Genomic DNA, 20,519 nt, shown 5'->3' on the forward strand with positions numbered 1-20,519 from the left:
AGAAGTCTCAGATGATTGTGGAGGAGCCACGATTGGTGCAGCAACTTCAGGAGGTTGTGGAGGAGCCACAACAGGGTAAGCTGAGAGGAGATAGAGTAGAGACATCTAATCATGCAGAGACCTCCAGTAGGGGGAAACTTCGAGCCAGGTGGGCTGAGGGATCGCATGCAGCCATACCTCCAGGTAGGAGGTGGGGTAATGTGAATTGATCGTCCCAAGGAGGAGGGGCAAGATCCTTGAGGTACCCAACCTCTTGGATGAGACCTTGCTACGGGAGCCCCAAATGTGTAGTAGCAGGAACTGATTGATTGGGTAGAGACAGATGCGGATGGAGCGGTAGAGAGAGCGACAGTGCAGGGAATCCCAGGACAGCGCATAGCTAGCAGGCTGTAGCAAAGCGAGAGGCACAAGTGTTTTGCACAATGCTAGGTGGCACAGAGAGGTGTGCAATGGTGCGAGATGCATGGAGATGTTGTAGTAGTGCAGATGTCAGAGAGGGAGCAATTTTCAGCAGCAGGTAGAGCTTCAGCATCAGAGGGTGTTTCTATCCCAACAGGGAGGTCAGTTGGGAGGTGCGGTGCGGATGCAATGCTGGGAGATAGAACCAGCAGCAGCACAGATGTAGTCAGAGATCAAAATGACAGAGGCTAGAGCAGTCAGATACTGAAGAGCACATAGATGCAGAGTTTCAGTCGACAGAGGCAATAACAGTCAGAGACTTTGATGACAGAGCAAGTGGACCGGCCAGATGTGTTGCATGGAGAACATTCCAGAGTTTCAGGATTGGGTTTGAGAGGAAGCCTTTCTTTTTGAGAGGGAGTGTTGAAAAGTTTGCAACAAGAAATGCTTGTTGAGAGTGCAACAAGATGATGGAGCTTAGTGAAAAGAGTCGCCTTCACTAAGTGGGTCCGCAGGCTATTTTTGGCGCAAGTCTATTTTTAGACTATGTCTATTTTTAGACATATGGATCATGTCTATGGATTGTAGGTTGTTGTTTATGGATGATTGGTCAAGTTGGGAAAAATAGATGGACTTCTATTTTTGATGAAAGTGTGAGTGATCACAGTGTGAGAAATCAAAGTCTATTTTTAGACTAGCTGTCAAAAATAGAAAAGTCAAATATTATTGTCTCATAATAATATTTGGACTATAAACTTGATCTTATTCTCTTGGAGCACTTTAGGATGAGCTACGGATGTGGTACATGCAGATCCCAGAGGGAAATACGTGCATTTCAATTATATGAATATATAGATATTCATATAATTGAAATGCGGGTATGGTTGAATGGTAAAATTTCTCTTTGCCAAGGAGAAGATGCGGGTTCGATCCCCGCTACCCGCCCTTCACATGGAATATGAAAAAGAATGCATGCAGGACTTCAGTTAGAACTCAAGTGAGTTGAGTTTAGTGGACTAGAGGTGCAGTTGATGGAGTTGTGTTCAGTTTAGCTTTGTTAAACTGGTTGTATTTAGTCTAACTGATCAATAGACTAGAGATGAGTTGGGTGAATTAGTTATTAATTAATTCACAAGTTATTAACTCATAATACAACTATAGAATACATCAGTTAACTCAGTTGCATGTCAGTGCATGTTCAGTTCAGCAAGGACAGGTGTTAGAGAATCAGATTGCTATCAGTTGTGACTATAGTTGTGCACCAGATCTTGCACAATCAAGGGATTGAGTATGCCAATGAGTTTGCTCACATATTTGCCTAGTATTGTAGCCTTTGCTCACGTCCAACAAAGTGTGAGTGATTATTTTGAGGTGAAATACGAGTTTGGGAAGCTATTCTCATCAGTTCTTGAGCAGGTATTGAGAAGTGGAGGCAGGCAAGCAGTGGAATAGATTTGGAGATCAGATCTTAGTTGTATTGTGTGTAACAGGTGGAGATACTTGTGAGAAATATTATGCTGTGTAATCTTACATGATTCAATCAATATAATATACAAATAGTTGGGGTTTTTAGCGAGATGCTTTCCCCGGGATACATACTGTGTTTATGAGTTTGATTGATGCTTCTATGTGTGCCTGTGAATGTTTCTGCTTCTGTAAATTGATGATCAACGTAGAGGACATTATGTATTATACATGTTCCGCTTATAATTGTATGATCAGGATAATCTCTGTGAATATGTGTTAAATTATTCAAAATTTCTACATTCTTCACCAATGATGATAAGCACTTGTTACTCCCTTCTACATGTGCGTTGATTCTAGAAATTCGGGAAAATTAAAAAATATTCCAAAGCTTCCTCTTCCAGAAGCTTCCAAGGGTTGTTTTAACTATTTACCAAGGATAAGAGCTCGAATATTTTCTAATCCTTCGTTGGAGACTTCACTTCTTATCCCTTGAGCTCCTCCTCCCATCATAAGTGGATCTCAAGCTCATTATGAAAAATCCTAAACTGCCATTCCTCTCCTACAAATTTATTGCCATCCATAGCATTAGGGTTGGATTTTGGAAATTTATTATTCCCTTATAGTGCTTCCTTGAACCTAAAAGAGTCATCATCTTCATGCATTAGGGTTGATATTAAGGTGTGTTTTGTGGCAAGGAAGGAAAAGTCAACTTGAGGAGACTTCTAGAAGATCAAATACTATTTATGGTTGTAAACTCTCTCCTATTTCTATTAATACAAAGAGTAATATTTTTTTCCTATATGTGTTATATTATGTTTATGCTCATGTATTTCAATGCCTTGCTGATTCATTGAACAAAGATGTTAGATTATGCTACTTGGTTGTCATAGATCCTTTGCTTGTTTCAGTCATGTGTCCAGGTTCTAATTATATAACCTGTTGCTATAGTTGGAGCTTACAAGTGAGGAGGAATGAGAATCTTGCAATAAATTCGAGGTGGGCTTCTTTCCCATTCTCTAGCTTCTCTAAGGAAAATTCTATATTCTTTGTCTTTTGTTGTTCTAGACCTATCCAATAGGTCTAGGGAATTCACCTTTGGCCAAAATCATAAATTCCACATAACAACTTGGTGACCATATTGGGGAATGATTTTTTCCCTTAATGGTTTCCTTGAACTTAGTTCCTTTTTCACCTCTTAAGCTAATCTTGATTGATTCACTTGGACCTTGATTGACCCCAAGAAAACCTCTTGGAGCTTGATTTGATTTTTTGTATCATATTTTGGCTGGATATGCCTCATCACACCCCTTGGTATGGAGACAAAGCGCTTCAACACATCCTATCCTTCCTTGTACCCGTGTTGTAGAGTACTAGTGCCTGTTCTACAAGTGCATTGATTCCTGTAAGATGCAAAAAAAATATTTTCTCTATGATTTTCTTTGGTCCATCTTGTTTTCCCATTGTCACTAAGTGTGTCCTTTTCTCTGAAAATCCTTCACTTACTTTTCTTTTGGTTTTGATAGCCTTTGATAAGAATTTGTTTGGATTTTTCTTTATTCTCATCATTTATGTCATTGAAGAACTTTTGTGTTATCATTGATTGTTTGAAGAAATTGATACTACAGTCATCATTATGTGTGGTTTCTCTCATTAGTTATTTAACAAGCATCTTAGTTTTCATTTCATTTAGAAATTAAGAGGATTGAAAAGAAAAATCTCGTCATTTTGCATTTTACATTGCATTTAGGGTTTTTTGTGTGAAATTGGAATTTGTAACAGTTTCATTAGGGAAATTCACTTAAAAAATTTTGTTTACTACATTTTATATGTTTCATTACTGTTTTTTTCTTCCCTCCCATACATAGATTTTCATTGATAAGAAAATATTTCATTTTATCATGCTAGATTTCATCTTTATGATATTTAGGTGAAATTCACGGTGAGCCTTGAAAACTGAAACTTAATTAAAGATAAACTTTAAAATTTATTGAATCAATCTTAAGAAGCATTTGAAATATTAATGCAAACATTTACTGTAGAAATTCCCACCTGTAGATCACCTGATAATGCAATAGACTAAAGAAAAATACTTGATCTACTTCTACAACCAATTTAGCAGAAGCTTAATCGAACATGAGCTACATCAATAAGAACACATATAACTGATATGGAGAAATCAATCACACATAACACAAAAGATATAACCAGGGGAAAGCCTCAGCTTAAAACCCCAACTCTGTATTATCATACAAGTGGAAATATAGCCAGTGTTACAAAAAGAATCAGCTCAAAAGCTATCTTGCTCTCGTTGCAATACCTCTGTTGCTCATAGACAGTCAAAGGCCTCTCTCAAACCTCCTGATTTTCCCTCCAAGCCTCCTATTTCTTTGCGTAATTTTGTTGGGGTCTAGTGCAGCCACTTGTGTGAATTGGCCTCTTCACACACTCACTAACCTCTGATCCAACTACGCAATCCTAAAGGAGATAAATCCTTCTCCATGGATGAGCTTCCTTTATAGGAAAAACTTCATCCAATTGATAGTACACCATCTCTTCTTTGATCTGAATTGGGTCTCTGTCTAAACTGACATGCATGAGTTATTCATGAGAGAATATTCAGTTATCTGAAGAACAACAGTTATATGCAAGCATGCATTAACTAACTGAACTCACTTAATTTAAACAAACTGTTTAAATCAATCTAACTAGACCTGACTTAGTTAACTGAGCCAACTAATTACAACTCAAATTAGAACTCATCCTTATCTCTTCAACTGATGGATAAATTCCTCAATTAATGGAGAAACTGTTGCATGCCCTCACATAGACTTCATGTTTGATTTTTCACAACTAATTAACTCATGGTGAATTAATTAATTTATTTTCAAACAGCTGTTAAGCTCAAATTCAAATTTTACTTCCTATTTTAGTCCAGGGACTGACTAAAATTGGAATCCATTCTAAACTGCTAAAAATAGAAATGTTATTTTTAGCACTTCCATTTTTCATTCCCTGTTGTTCAATACAGCATCGGTACCCAAACTACTATTTATAGCAGTGTTATTTTTAGCACTTCTATTTTTAGCATTTCTTGTTGCTATTTTCAATACTCCGTCTAAAAAAGAAAGACATTCAACTCAAACCCGATCCGGTACCTTTGGAGTGTTCTGCATGCAACACTTCTACCAAGTGTGGTTGCTCCAACAACTCTAGAAACAAAAAAAACTCCCAACTGACCTCTCTGTTGGGCTAGAAACATACTCTGATGCTGAAGCTATACTTGCTGCTGACAAGTGCTCCTTCTCTGACCTCTGAGCTGCTGCAACACTCCATGCATCTTGCACCATTGTACACCTCTCTGTGCCATCCTGCACTGGTGCAACACTCCTGGGCCTGTCGCATTGTTGCAGCCTGCTAGCTCTACACAATCCTGGGACTCCTGCACTATAGCTATCTCTGCCGCTCCATCCACATCTATCTCTACCCACTCAACTAATCCTGCTACTCCTCATCGGGGCTCCTATAGCAAAGTCGAATCAAAGAGGTTGGGTACCTCAATGATCCTGCCCCTATTCCAGCCTTCATGGGACGATCACTCCACACTGCCCCACCTCCTACCTGGAGGTATGGATGCATGTGATCCCTCTGCCCACCTGGCTTGAAATTCCCCCCTACTGGATGTCTCTTTATGAGTGGATGCCTCCACTTGGTCTCCTCTCGGCTTCTCCAGTTGTGGCTACTCCACAACCTCCTGAAGCTACTTCACCAATTGTGGCTCCTCCAAAATTGTCTGAGACTTCTTCTGGTGCTGCATGTTGAGAGGTAATTTACTCTCCCTCTCAACCACCAAGTATCTAACCTTTTCCTTGCTCCTTAAGGCTTTGCATGCATCTTGTACCTCAAGTGCATATAGGTTCTTGGCTAGCACACCAATCTGTTTCATCTTTCTCGCCGTCACAAATTTTTTTGGAAAAAGGGCTGATTTTAAATCAATGATATCTCCCTCATCCAAACTCCGATTTAGCTGATTGTTTTTTTGAATTTGGGTCTTTTTCCACAAGGAATCTAGATATGCTATTTTTTATTTTATTTTATTTTTTATTTTTTATTTTATTTTATTTTTTATTTTATTTTATTTTATTTTATTATTTATTTATTTATTTTTTTATTTTTTTTTTAATTTTTAATTTAATTTTTATTTTTATTTTTATTTTTTTCTGAAAGTTTTGCACAAACATTTTCAGATCTTCTCTGAAATCTCGCGGCCCAAAAATCAAAAATTCGAAATCTCCTCTCCTTTGTATATTGTTCTTCTCTTTGATCACCTTTGCTCCGATACCATGTGTTACACTAAAAAATGTCACCATGGCTATGTACAGTTAGTATGGCTCTATCAACAGTCATGCTATCCTCCTGGGCAAGTCTTAAGCCTCTGCTCTCCATGTCAAACTTCAAAAGAGAGAGAAAGTCTTTATAAATGTATTTATCTCTGGGTACGCAGGTTCTCTCAACCTTGCCTGCGGGTACGCACCTAATGTTCACAATAACTGCGTACTTGGACGCTCTGTATGTAAAGGGGCAGGTGCGTACTCCTGTAAAGGTCAAAATGCGCAAGTTTCATCTTTAAAAAGTTACTTGTGGTCATTTCTAGAGCATTCTAGAAGGTTGTTTGATGAGTATTGAGCGCCTCCAGATGGTTCATGTATCCCTACCAAAGAGGAACTTATCCCATCAAGAGAGGAGCTATCCCATCCAAAGAGGGGATTATCCCATTGATGGTGGACCTGATTAACTTCCTCTTGAACACTATAAATACAGGCATTGGGCCAGAAGGAGGGGGGATTGAAAGCTAAACATTTCTAAGGGTAGATGCTGCAGGAATTAGGACTCCCATTTAGAAGCTTGTGAGGAGAGATTGTCATCTTTGCTTGTTCTATTTGGAAGTGGGTGAGCTTTGTCAAAGTAAAGGAGAACTCTTGATGGACCCTGGGAGGGACTTGCACAACACCAAGGCTCAGGTTGTAATTGTTCCTTTTGTTTCCTATTAATGCAAATGAGTCCATTCTTCTCAATAACTTGTTGTTTATGAGTTGTTTCATATACTCCTTGGTCTATATGTTAAATATGTTTTATCTTATGAGATTATCAAGTGCTATTTAATCGTTTGATTGTTAGTGGATGCAGGTTTCGAAGTGAAGGAGGAGCTCATCCGAATTGGCGAGGCTGGAGTACTACAACAGCGCTGGACTACAGGTAGGATCTAAACACTTGATTTCTTGTATAGTAAATGCATGTTTAGAGAAGGATCGCTCTTATTTGTCTTGTTTGTCACTAGAGAGTCTTAGGCTCCTAGGGAGGTTGATTTGTGTCCGCACTATCGACTCTTTCCGCCCGACAAAATGGCGACTCCACTGGGGAATCCATTGATGTGAAAGTCTTTTCCTTTGTATGCAACTTTGATCTGAGAAAAGTCATTTATTTTCTGGTTTTTGGCTCTGTGACTTTGTTTTTGGGTGGGTTAGCTTAGGGTTAGATTGAATTTAGTTTTTCTTGGTTTTTTCAGTAGGACGCACCCTCTGAGTCTTGCACAGTGCGTACCTGTACGCACTGTTTCTGTGTGCACAGAGCGGGCCCGCACCTGGCTTAACAGGTTGCCTGCGTCCCCTGCTAAAAATTAAGAAATTTCCATCTTTTGCATTTTTTCTCTTAGATTTTGCTTTTTCTTAGTTTTTACTGCCCAGATCCAATAGTCTCTTGTCAAAGATCTTCACCTGAACTTGTTTCGATAGCATTGAGTGTTTTAGTGGATTTCATAGAAGTTTAAGCCCTAGGGTTTGATTTTTGAGTAGGTATTGTAGTGACTTTGGCGGTAGAAGTTGTCAAGCCTTAGATCTCTCTGGTTTTGTCAGCCTTCTTAGAAGTCGGACCTGTCATAAAGTCTACCTGTGAGAGCTACTTACCTTTGAGTGGTCTCTTTGGCAAATTTCGAAGTGCTTGTTGATTAAGTATTGAATTCCATTTTACAAAAAGACAAAAAGATTTGAGTTTTGTTTTGACTGGTCTTTTGATTCTGCATTAGCTGGTCCTTGACTTGATTGTGGTCAAGTAAAACAACCTAGAATCATCTTTGTAGGCTTTTTCCTCGTTAGATTTGCTTAGAGTAAATTTCTTTTTGATTTGCTTGTGAGTCAAGTTTTCATAGATTTTATAACTTTTGAGATTGATTTTTATTAAAATAGATTTATATGCTTTTAAGAGAAAATACAAAAACATCTGCTTTGAAAAGTTTTGTTTCAAATAGCTTGGAGGGATTTTGAAAGAAAAAGAGTTTTTCGTGCACGTAAGGAGTGGTCATGTTTGTATGCTTTGAAAGATAAAGAGAATTGTTTCTTTGATTTTCTTTACTAAGAAAGTTGTTTTCTATAAAATTTGCATTTTCCAACTCTCTTAGTTAGGAGTTTCATCGAAAGAGAAAAATAGCGTAAATCATCCTAAGTGCATCTTTGTAGTGGTTGAGTCGAGTCTACACACCATTGGTTTCACTTCCGCTACCTTTTGTCTTTAAGAAAAACCATAAAATTAACGCTTAAAGTAAAATCAACGTAGTAACTTTTATTTACTAGGGCTCTGAAACACCAATTTAGATCAGGCTAGTGTCTTGGAGTAGGAGAGTAATTAACTCTCCAAGACAACAAAACCAAACAAGTAGCTTATCTTGTGATAGAATAAATCCAATTGTCTCATTTGTACTCTGGGAAAGCTCCTCTTAAAGGAGAAGCACGAGCTCGTGTCCGAACCAGTGAGGGGATCAATCCTCCCTCGTTGGGAACGACGCCAGACACGCATGTATTACAAACGGTAAACCTCGGATTAACCATTGTCGAGGAGCCAGGGGTCACTTGTCGGTAAACCTTGGATTATTGTCAAGGAACCGGCAAGGGGATTGAGCTTGATACTCTGCCCTTGCGTGCTGTCAGAGTGTAGACTGTTCCCCCAAGTGCATTTGTTGCGGTTGGTAACCTTAATGACCATTATCTTTAGGATTCTACCGAGGTGACGGTGGAGGGAAGATCCCACTGTACCTGGAGCAGACGTCGGCTAGACTCACTTGGATTTTCCGGGGGGTTCACTTCACTCGAGACGGTTAAAGTGGAGGAACTTGTGCCGGTTTATTCATTAAGCAGGTTGCCGGGGTAACTGTTCCACCCGCCACTTCTGTACTGAATCCGGCGATGTTGGGTTTCATCTCCAACTAGCGTTTTTCGGTCTGGAAGGCTACTGTTTGTGCTTGGTTTGATGCCCTAGATTCTTTAGGCGTGTGATTCAAATTTGTTTGGTTCTTTAGAGACTTTAGGTGGTTTGATTTGAGATTTTACTTTGTTTTCGTGTGTAGTAGTTAAAAGTTTTTAGCTGTGGCGGAATTACCGAGACAGTCCCGTAGACTTCGGGGCCAGTCTCCTGAAGTTGTTTCTGTGGCCGAATTGTTGAGAAGATCCCGTAGACTTCGGGGTGAACCTCCTCGAGATGACCCCAGTAATCTAGAAGGTTTGAAGGTCCTTGTAACTCCTCCTAGTGGCAGTAGAGTAGGTTCACCTGAAGAAGGAGAGTCTTCGTTGGTAGTCCATCCAGATTACCAAGGTTTAGAGACAGGTTACAATCCTGAAGCTGTTGCAGTTTCTGAGCTTGTTGGTAGTTTTTCGTCTACCAGTGATATAGGCGAAGAACCTAAAATATCTGAGCCTGTTACTCCAACTTCTAGTGTTCCTGATTCACCTAGGATTGAAAGAGTCATAACCGAGAATCTTCCTTCTGGTTTGATAGCTATTGAAGAACTTACTCCAGAAGAAGAAGTAGGCCCTGTTCTTGAAGATCAACCTACTCTTGACTTAAGAGAGCGTGAATCTATCTTTTACTGTCCACCTAGGAGTACTACTTGGTATCTTTCGTTAACTAATTATCTGGACAACTCAGGGATAAGTTTTTCTCCACCTCGTACTCCTTATCCATCCGGAGGTATTTATACTCCTGTAAATATGTCTAGTTCGTCATCCGTGTCTACTCCATCTCCTGAAACTTTCCTGTATGGTGGTCCTTCTGTTCCTACTGGGTATCAATCACTTTCTGGTACCTTTGCGGGAGCATCTCCTCAACCCATTGATCATGGGTTATTAGCTGGAAACAATGGTAATATACCATTGGGTGTAGGAGACATTTACATGATGTCAGGTTCAGTTCCCGTTTCTCAACCTCAAGGTGGTCAATTTCCGCCTGGGGGGCAGCCTCAATTAACGCCTGGGGGGCAACCTCAAGGTACACAAATTGTGTCTGGGGGGCAACCTAAAGGTCAGTATGTACCTATGGTACAATACATGCCTCAAGGCCAACCCCAGCCTCAATATGTACCCCAGGGTCAACCTCAGTATCAATATATACCCCAAGGGTATCAACCCCAAGGGTATCAACCTCAAGGGTATCAACCTCAAGGTCAGGGTCAACCCCAGTATCCGTATTTACCTCAAGGTTATCAACCTTAAGGTCAATACTCAGGTCAAAGTTATCAACCACCTCAAGGTCAATCATATGTTCAAGGTATGGGAACTGCACCTTTCAATTATCAATCCTATCCTCAATCCGGTTATGGATCTCAGTATCCTCAACCTGTTACGGGTCAATACCCTGGAATGATAGTGTGGAATCCCTCACAAGGTCAACAGGTGTTGCAGCCAAGTATACAGTCGTTACCTCAAACTGGACAACCTGTAGTTTCTGGTCCACCCCAGCAACCGCAACCTGTCCAGTCAAGTGTTCAAACTTCTGTAACTTCGGTAGTTACTCAGCCGCCAATCGCACCTAGTACTCCATCTCAAACGGCTGCTGCAACTACCGCAACATCTACCACACTTACTTCTGGAGTATCGACAGCTCTGGTTTCTACTGTCTCTGCAACCACCCCTCAGACATCTGTACCGTTGTCTGGATCCACGATTCAAACCATGGTCCAGATGCCTGTAGGGCAACCTGGTTTAAGTACTGTTGTAACAAGTCAACCACAATATACTTATCAACAGCACCAGGGACAGTACCAATACGGGCCTGCTGTCCAACAACCGGTTTACCAGTATCAACCGTATCCTGGGTATACTTATCAACAACCTCAGCAACCCCAGTACGGTCCGGTTAATCCTGGTTTTCCAGGAGGATATAATATCCCGAATGCGATTCCTGTTCCAAGTTATCCTGGGTATCCTCCTCCTGGAGCTGGTCTTGTGACCCAGAGTTTTAGAGATCCTAACCGGCAATTGCCGTTTATTGCAACTTTGGATTTACCCGACTTGACGCGCCTAACGAACGATCCAATAAATTATCTTTCGTTCTGGCCGCCAATGCCAAATAAGTTGCCCAGCGATATACCCAAGTTCGAAGGTAAGTCTGGAGAGGATCCATCAAATCACGTGATGACGTACCACCTTTGGTGTGCTTCAAATTCTATCTCGGATGATTCGATCCGCTTACGTCTTTTCCAGCGTACACTCATTGGTCTCGCGGCCAAGTGGTACATTGAGTTACCATGGGCCTCTTTTTACAATTTCAGCTAGTTAGCTACCTCGTTCTTAACTCACTTTCAGTTGCCGGTCAGATACGATAACGGCACGAAGTTATTAATTTCACTAAAACAATCGACGTCCACGTATATTTCTGATCACATTCATGAGTGGAGACGTCGAAGAAGGTTAGTGAAAGTTTTTATCCCGGACCAAATCTTAGCTGAATGGTTTGTCAAATCATTATTACCGAAGATTACTGAAGATGTAGCTAAGGCCGAAGTAGTTACTGAGGAGCAAGTCATTGCTCAAGCCCAGTATCTTGACTTAGTTTATACTCAGTCGGGTACGTTACACGAGAAGATTCCAGATCTTCCAAAATCGAATCAAATCGCTGCTGTTCCTTCGGGATCTCATGCTGCTGATGGTATGATTGGTACGGTGAACACAAAGAGCAAGAAGAAATCTTCCAAGAATTCTACTACTCCTATAATCACCTTGCCTGATTCCCCGACAGGAGAGTATTCTCCTGAACTTTCCGCCGATATTCATGCCGTGGAGTCATCTACGGCCAAATCAAAAAACGGTGGAAAGAAGAAAGGAAAGAAGAAGGCTAAAGCTGACAAGGCTCCAAAGGAGAAAACAGAAAAGTTGGAAACCAATGACGAAAAGCGCAAACCTCGATATCCTTGTCTTATTTGTGAAGAAGATCATTTTACAAGAGATTGCCCGCATCGGGCCGAGGTTGCGAAAATAGTCAAAGGTTCTTCCACTCCTGCTGTGTTAAAATATCCATTTCCAAAGCAGGAAAGTAAGATGATAGGTTCTTCCTCGACTGCCAGTGAAGAACCCATTTTGATGGTGTCTCATGTGAGGATTGCGACTCGGTCGCAAGATTATGGTAGTAAGAATCCTGTTGATGGTAAAGAAGCAAAATCTTCTCATTCTAATCCATCAACCTCAGCTCCTGGTTCAGATCCACTACAGATCGAAACACCTAACCCAGACTTAGTAATCAAACCGCCCACCAAGGGTGTACTTCGGAGGTCTGCTTTCAATCCACATGCGAGAGCAGCCCAGAATTACAACATTGTTGAGGACTTAGCTGTTTCACCCTCAGCAATGTCGGCTTTAGAAGTGCTGCAATCATGCCCAACACAACGAAAATTACTTTTGTCGGCTATAGGAGCTGTTGATATTCAGGACCCGAATCTGATAATCTTCGATCTAGAAAATAGTACACCGCATCTCCCTCATCAGATGGCTTTCCAGATTCCAGTGATAGTCAAAAATAGGCCTATTCATCGCACTGTGATTGATGAAGGAGCGTCTACGTGTATTATGTCAATTCAGTGTTGGAGATCGCTTGGTTCTCCTTCACTGAACCAATCCCCGACCATCCTTAAGGCCTTTGATGGCCGTGGGTTCCGTCCGTTTGGTATTCTACAGGAATTGCCTATAGGGGTAGAAGGTAAAACCGTTAGTCTGGATGTGGAAGTGGTTGATGCCCCTCTAGACTACAACCTTCTTTTGGGTCGAAGTTGGTCATATGCTATGACAGCGGTCGTGTCATCGGTCTTCAGAGTAATCAAGTTTCCACATAATGGAAAGATCGTAATAATTGATCAGCTGACATACTTTTCATCCGACCCAGCCTCTTCAGAGAGTATCCAGCATGTCGGTAAAACGACAATCCCTTATAGGGACGTTGGCGTAGGTTTAGTTAAAGATTCCGGTTTACTGGGAACTTTTCCTTTCCCTCCAATTAACGCAGACCCTTCATTTGCATCAATTCATATGATTACATCAGATAACCTTATTTACGACGATCCTTAGATTGTCCCATCTGAATCTGAGATAGACTCATTCGGTGATGCTATGCCTTTGAGTCCATATGAAATTGCTTATGAAGCTGTCATGTCTTTTACCGACTCGCTTTCAACCCAAATCGACCAAATGGATGTGGTCAGTGAAGAATCACTTTTCACATCAACCTCAGAACGGATAGCGTTTCCCGAAGTCGTGTCATCTGACGAGCAACTTCGCGAAATCCTAAGTGTAGATGATCTACCATGGGAAGACCTTCATCATAGATCTTCGTTTTTACCTGAGGGCGATGCCTTTGAAAATGATTTTTCATTAATCTTTACCGCTGAATATGTCAAAAAAGCTCAAAATCCAACGAAACATCCTGATTCAGAGTTGAATTTAGGGAATATTTCTCGTACTATTCCCGTTGACATTTCAGTGAAGCTCGGAATTGTTGAGAACATTCATATAGGTGCCTCGTGTACAGATGAGGAAATTCAAAGTTACAAGGCCCTATTCCAAGAATTCCGCGACGTGTTTGCCTGGTCTTACGAGGAAATGCCAGGAATCGATCCCGCTATTGTTGTCCATGAAATCAAAACCTACCCGGACGCTAAACCCGTCCGACAACGGTTGCGTCAGATTCACCCTCGAAAAGCAGCTGCCATTAAAGCAGAAATCGAAAAGCTGTTGAAAGCAGGTTTCATTTATCCGATCCCGTTAACGGATTGGGTATCGAATATTGTTTCGGTTAACAAGAAACAAGGAACAATAAGAATCTGTATCGACTATAGGGATATCAATCGATCTTGTCCAAAAGACAACTATCCTACGCCCTATATCGATCAAATAATTGATGATTGTGCCGGAAGTGAAATGTTTTCCTTTATGGATGGTTTTTCGGGCTATAATCAAATCAATATTCTACCTGCCGATCAACCAAAAACGACATTCATTTGTCCATGGGGGACATTTGCTTATTGCAAATTACCTTTTGGGCTTAAGAATGCTGGAGCCACTTTTCAACGGGCAATGTCTTATGCATTTCATGACATCAAACACATTGTGCAACCGTACCTCGATGACTTGCCTGCTCATTCTTTACATCGAGCTGATCACCTTGTCCACTTACGAGCAATCTTCATGAGGTGTAGGCATTATCGTATTCAGTTGAATCCGCACAAGTGTGTATTTTGTATAGAGGCGGGTCGATTGCTGGGCTTTGTTGTTTCAAAAGCCGGCATTCGCGTTGATCCCTCGAAGGTCGAAGCTATCATCAAATTGCCTCCTCCTTCGAGCTTGCGCCAACTCCAAAGTTTGCAAGGGAAAGCAAACTTTTTACGCCGATTCATTCCAAACTACGCCGAGGTCACTAAGGGTTTTACACGGTTGTTGAAACAAAATGCTCAATTCTTTTGGGACGAGATTGCCCAACAATCTTTTGATGCACTTAAGCACGCATTGACCCATGCACCGTTGCTGCATCCTCCCAACTACAACCAAGACTACTTCTTATACCTCGCAGCTTCGCATTCCACCATTGGAATGGTGTTATTTCAAGAAGATGAACTCGGAGCGGAACATGTGATATATTATCTTAGTAGGACATTAAACCCCACTGAGCTAAAATATTCGCATGTGGAGAAATTGGCCCTGGCAGCCGTTCAAGCTGTCCAGCGTTTTCGTCACTACATTCTTCTCCGTAAAACTATAGTTATTTCGGATTGCAACCCTATGATTTATATTTTGACTAAACAACTGCTAGGGGGCAAGTACTCTAAATGGATCGTTATCCTGCAAGAGTTCGATTTGGAGTTTGAAAAGTCCAAGTCTAAGAAATCCTTAGTTTTTGCGGAATTGATGAGTGATTTCCCGCATGCTGACACGGAAACTGTGGCAGAGGAGTCCATTGCGGACGAATCTTTGTTTCTTATCAGTACTTTAGATCCGTGGTATGGGGATATCATCATCTATCTCCAGACCCAAACCTTTCGGCCTGAAGCTTCAAAGCCAGAGCGTCGAAAAATTCGATTCTAGTCCCAACAATACAAAATTATTGGAGATACACTTTATCGCCGGGGGGCAGACTTGGTTTTTCGACGTTGTTTAACTCACGAAGAGGCTGAGAGAGTTTTGAATGATTGTCACTCTGGAACGTGTGGCGGTCATATGTCTGGGTATGCCACAGCTCAGAAGGTGTTGCCTGTTGGCTATTTGTGGCCGTCCATGTTTAAAGATTGCATCATTGCGGTCCGAAAATGCCACAACTGTCAAGTGTTTGATCGCAAGATGCGCGCACCACCTGCTCCTCTCCACCCTATAATTGCCGTTGGTCCATTCGCCAAATGGGGTATCGATTTTATTACTTGTAACCCTCACTCGGCCGGGGGGCATGCGTATATCATCCTCACGGTTGATTATTTTACTAAATGGGCCGAGGCGATGCCTACATTCGACGCAAGCGGCAAAACAGCTGCAGTTTTCGTATTCAATCACATTATAACTAGGTTCGGTGTCCCGCAAGCGATTATCACTGACCATGGGAGCCATTTTCGAAACATCATGATGACTGAGCTTACAAGCCAGCTTGGTTTGCGCCACGATAGCTCTACTCCTTATTATCCACAAGCCAACGGTTTGGTTGAGTCTATCAACAAAGTTCTCGTTATCATGATCCGACGAATCATTGGCATTCATCGGTCGAATTGGCACAACATGTTATTTTCAGCGCTATGGGCATATCGAACTTCAGTGAAAACTTCTACAGGGTTCACTCCTTTCCAGCTAGTTTATGGTTTGGAAGCCGTGTTACCCATTGAATGCGAAATCCCATAACTTCAAATGGCTGTCGAATTACTTCCAGCTACTTCCGAAGAGGAGAAGCATTTATTATACTTAGCTAAATTAGATGAGACTCGACGTGACGCTGCATTGGCAATTGAGACTCACGCGAAGCGAATGAAAGCTCGGTATGATAGAAATGTGACCCCTCGAAGTTTTTCAGAGGGAGACCTAGTGTTATTATATGATCAAGCTAACGATAAGCTAGGTGCTGGAAAATTCGTTCCTATGTGGCATGGACCCTACATTGTAAAGCGAAAGCTAGCAAAAGGGGCCTATGAGCTAGTAGATTTCGATGGGGACTCTTTGGGTAAACCCAGAAATGGACTTTACCTAAAGAGGTATTATGTTTAAATGGTGGGTATGGAGAATTTTTAGTTAGGTTAGGTTTTCTTTCTAGCTAGTATGTTTGTTAGTTTAGATGGTGTGCTTAGCTTAGATAGTGTGTTTTTGTCGTTATTCTGGCTTATCTTGGTTTTACTCTTGATATTGCAGATGTCGACGTCTCTCCAAACGTACATTGGATTTGCTGATGGTGCTTGTCGTAGTACACGGAATATTTCTTCCGCAGCTTGGGTTATCTATTCACCCTCTGACGAGTTAGTTTCTATGCATGGGGTGAGCCTCGGTCAAACAACGAACAACATTGCAGAATAGAGTGCAGTGGTTGAATTATTGTCTGAATCTATTTCATTCGAATTCGACGTTTGATAGTGAGGTTAGATTCTGAACTCGTTGTATTACAGCTTAATAGAGTATATGCCATTAGAAATCCTGTGTTATTAAGGTTGTTTTTGAGAGTGCGTCTCTTGGAACGTGAATTTGATTACATTGAATATCAGCATATTCCAAGGTCTTTAAATACATTAGCAGATGCAATTGCTTCTCGAATGTTGGACAGACATTTGCGATAATCATACAAGTAAATTTAAAAACATTTCATCACATATGTTAAACAAGATAAGCCGGTAATAATGATATATATATATATATATAAGTAGGAGTGTGTCAAAAAATATACATCGTTTTCGATCATAGGTTGAAAAACACCTTATGATCATCAAAATGATAAGTACAAAAAACCAAAAATGACATATGTGTCTACAAAGTGACTAGCCAATCACTGGTGGTGCTCTCTATATGAGACCACTGCCCGCGCTACCCTACACAGGAACCCTCTGATAGGTCCTGGGACTGCAACCACATAGCGCTGAAGTCGAATAGGAATGTCATCTATGGTGGTCTCTGGTATATCCGCCGTCAGACGCTCTAGATCCCGTTCCAGCTCGACTAAGGCCTCTGCGGCCGCATCCTGTGGGGCTGGTGCTGGTACAGCTGGTACTCTCCTCTCAAAAGCCCGGAGATTGGCTGGACGCCGTGGACCTACATCTGCATTTTGAAAATTTGTACTGTCAGTTTGAGGCGATATATATAAAAACAAAAAAATATATAATTTGAAAACTTGTGAAAAATAAAGTACCTCTGTCGTCCCATTGTTCTCCCGGTGGAAGAACCATGTCCGGATCATTCCGAAAATCCACTCCGGCATAAGGAAAGTCCTGAATAGCAAAGACCTGGTCCTCTAACCAGTGAAAATAACCAGCAGGGAATCGAACAACTGCCGCGCCCTCGTCAGGATGCCGGGCCATCACCGTAACCCATTGTATCAGCTTTGGCTCCCGAGGACCCAAGATATCAACAGTGAGATGCTGAGGGATCAGCATCGGAACTCTCTCTAAGGCAAAGCTCACAACTAGAGGCCCATATCCAAAGGTCTTCAGTTGTCCGTTCTTTGCCCTAGTCAGTTGGGCCTTTATATTGGCCGACACAGCCTCGCACCAGTTGAAGATGGTGCCTTGAAAACAGTCAATCGCCATCCGCATTTGGGACCCGGTGGCAATATGTAAAGTGGCTGCACCGCAAATTCTGGTAACCGTGAAAGCTATAACCTTGAGTTCACGCCGAGAGATGTATTTGATTTCTACACCTTTCGCATGGTTTTGATTGGGTATGCACCAATCTGCCCGGAGACTAGCAAGGGATTGGCCACCCGGCCTAGTCCCGGCTAGATTGAGTTGCTCGCCCCTATTTGGAAAGCCAGTGAGAAAGTATATGTCAGAGGGCTCTATCTCGAGCTGGTGCTCTCTGATGTAAAAGCATTGCTCATGAATGTTCCATCTCTCAACCAGCCACTCCAAGAATCTCACCTGATCCCTCATGCCAGGTATGGCCTAGTATTTATATAGTCTGCATGCTTTTAGGGCATCAATGGAAGGTTGATGATTGATTGCGGCTAAATCAACGTCCTCATGCTCTCTTTCTCTCCAATCCAACATGGTGAGTGCCCTACACACCAAGAAATGAAGGTTAGAATTAATTTGGGAAAATTCAAATGGTTATTTTTGGGGTTTGGGGTTTCAAATTCCGCCCTTCACAGGGGACGCACCCCGCGTTTAGGACACAGAGCGTCGGGACGCAGCTGGCCTGAAGGTGGGCTGCGTACCCCGACCTTTTTCCTGTGTAGGAAAAGGTCGGGGGATGCAGGTCACCCTTAGGGCACCTGCGTACCCCGCAGAGCGGTTTTTAAAACCTAAAACCCCCTAAAAACCAAAACTAAAACCTAAAACAAAATTTTAATCGGATGAAATTGAAGAGGAGGATGTTGTGAAATACCTGGAAGAGACGACGTTCGATTCTGATGGTCGGATTCTCCGCAACGACCACGGGAAGTTTCTTGCCAAAAGCCCTTTTCTCAACCTCAACAGTAAAATGGTAAAAATGACATGGTAAAAAGTCTTTTTATAGGTTTTTTGGATGAATGAATGCCATGTTTGTTTATTTTTCACCATGGAAGGATATTTTTCAATGTATTTTTGCCTATCTTAAACAGGTATGAGTAATGTGTCGTTTTTGTGCAGGACAAAGGGATTTAGAGGGAAAATTGTCATTTTTCACGAACCAAAATATCAGAGTCATCTTTTAAGCCCTTTTTTGACTCCTAAAATATGAAAAGATTGCCGAACGTTTCTTTTACACTCGTTAAAACGGAATTAAAAGACGGTCCCCTTATAGCCCTTTTCTGACCGTAAAAACAGGAAAAGGTTGCCGGGTTTTTGTCGTTTCAAACTCGATACTGGAAATAAAATGACGTGTCCTTGATCGCTTTTTACTTTTCAGGTCAGTGGCTCTAATTATGAAAGTACTCCTTGGTCGCAAGATCAAGCAGTTCCCCCAGGTATTATTTATACTTTTTTGGGTTTGAGGGACACAAATTTACAAAAAAGTTCAACCTGGAGTCTTCTTAAGTTTTTCAGACTCTCTAAAATTGAGAAACGCCGAGTTTCTCCTATACTGGGCTCGTTAAAATTTCACAGTGAAGGACCTGTTCAATTAAAAACAGGAACGAACCACTCCTTCCTAGGGTTCGAATCAAAACTAGGTTGGACTCGTCCGAAGGATGAGCTTATAATCAAGCATATGTTATCCTCCTCAAGCTTGTTAAAAATAAAGAGGTACTTGCCAGAAATGGTGGGGGAAAAGAGAGAAGAATGAGCCTATTTGTTATCCTTTGTCCCAAAAGAAACTTTATTATCACTCTTGGACACGACACTTTTCATTCACCTGGGTTGGGAAATCCTTTACCTCACAGTTGATCAAACCACTTTGAAAGTCTTCAGCCGGGTTCCGGGGATTAACTTTGAGTCGTTTATCACCAAGCCATCTGTTGTGTCGTTATGTGTTCAAGAGGTCTGCAAACAAAACTTTCATCTGCAAAATACTTTTCATCCATTTGACCATCCCTGAGTCAGTCCTTACAGCAACATTTCTTCAACTTGAACAAATGATTTCGTGTTGTGGGCTTGCCTGCAACGGGTCGCTTTCTATCGACATCAACACATTATCTAGAAATATGACTTAGAAATCGTCAGTACCTTGAAGTCTGCATGCATCAATGGCAGGTTTCTCGCCTTTGACGTCAGTTTACATCATCGACTTTCGATCGAAGGATTCCGTGAAATGTTCGACATCAACTCATTCATTCACATCTCATGGATTGTACTAGGTACTTTGAGAACCATTGACATTACTGGTGGTCTCTCTCACACTTGTTAACAGTTTACATCATCGACTGGTAATCAAGTGGTTTCTACCATGTTCGACATCAGTTCATTTATTCGCATGGCTAGAATCGTACCAATTCGGGAAGCAGAAATGAAGACCCTGGATCTAGTTTCCACCATCCAAGCTATGAGGAGTTTTGTATTCATTATCTAAGTAGACTAATCATAAACAGATGGCTGCGCCCATACTGTGTCTACAAAAGTCTATGATTATGATGTATTGCAAGATCATTCCTATATCAGAGTAGTTAGTCTGTTAGTTAAAGTTTTGATCTGAGTATGGGAATGCCTAACTCAGTGATGATATAATCTTATACATGTATTTTGTGTTGAAAATTGC

At 41.4% G+C, this 20,519-nt stretch overlaps 1 non-coding gene across 1 annotated transcript; it reads left to right on the forward strand.

The window, feature by feature from the left end:
- The first annotated feature begins 1,273 nt into the window (after positions 1 to 1,273).
- TRNAG-GCC (transfer RNA glycine (anticodon GCC)) lies at positions 1,274 to 1,344 on the forward strand. Its single transcript has one exon. It is a non-coding gene; the product is annotated as a tRNA-Gly (tRNA).
- Positions 1,345 to 20,519: the final 19,175 nt, after the last annotated feature.

Source organism: Pinus tabuliformis, chromosome X, assembly GCF_031772625.1.
Source record: "Pinus tabuliformis cultivar Carrire ecotype Pingquan chromosome X, CPIR1, whole genome shotgun sequence".
In the NCBI taxonomy this organism is placed as follows: domain Eukaryota; kingdom Viridiplantae; phylum Streptophyta; class Pinopsida; order Pinales; family Pinaceae; genus Pinus; species Pinus tabuliformis.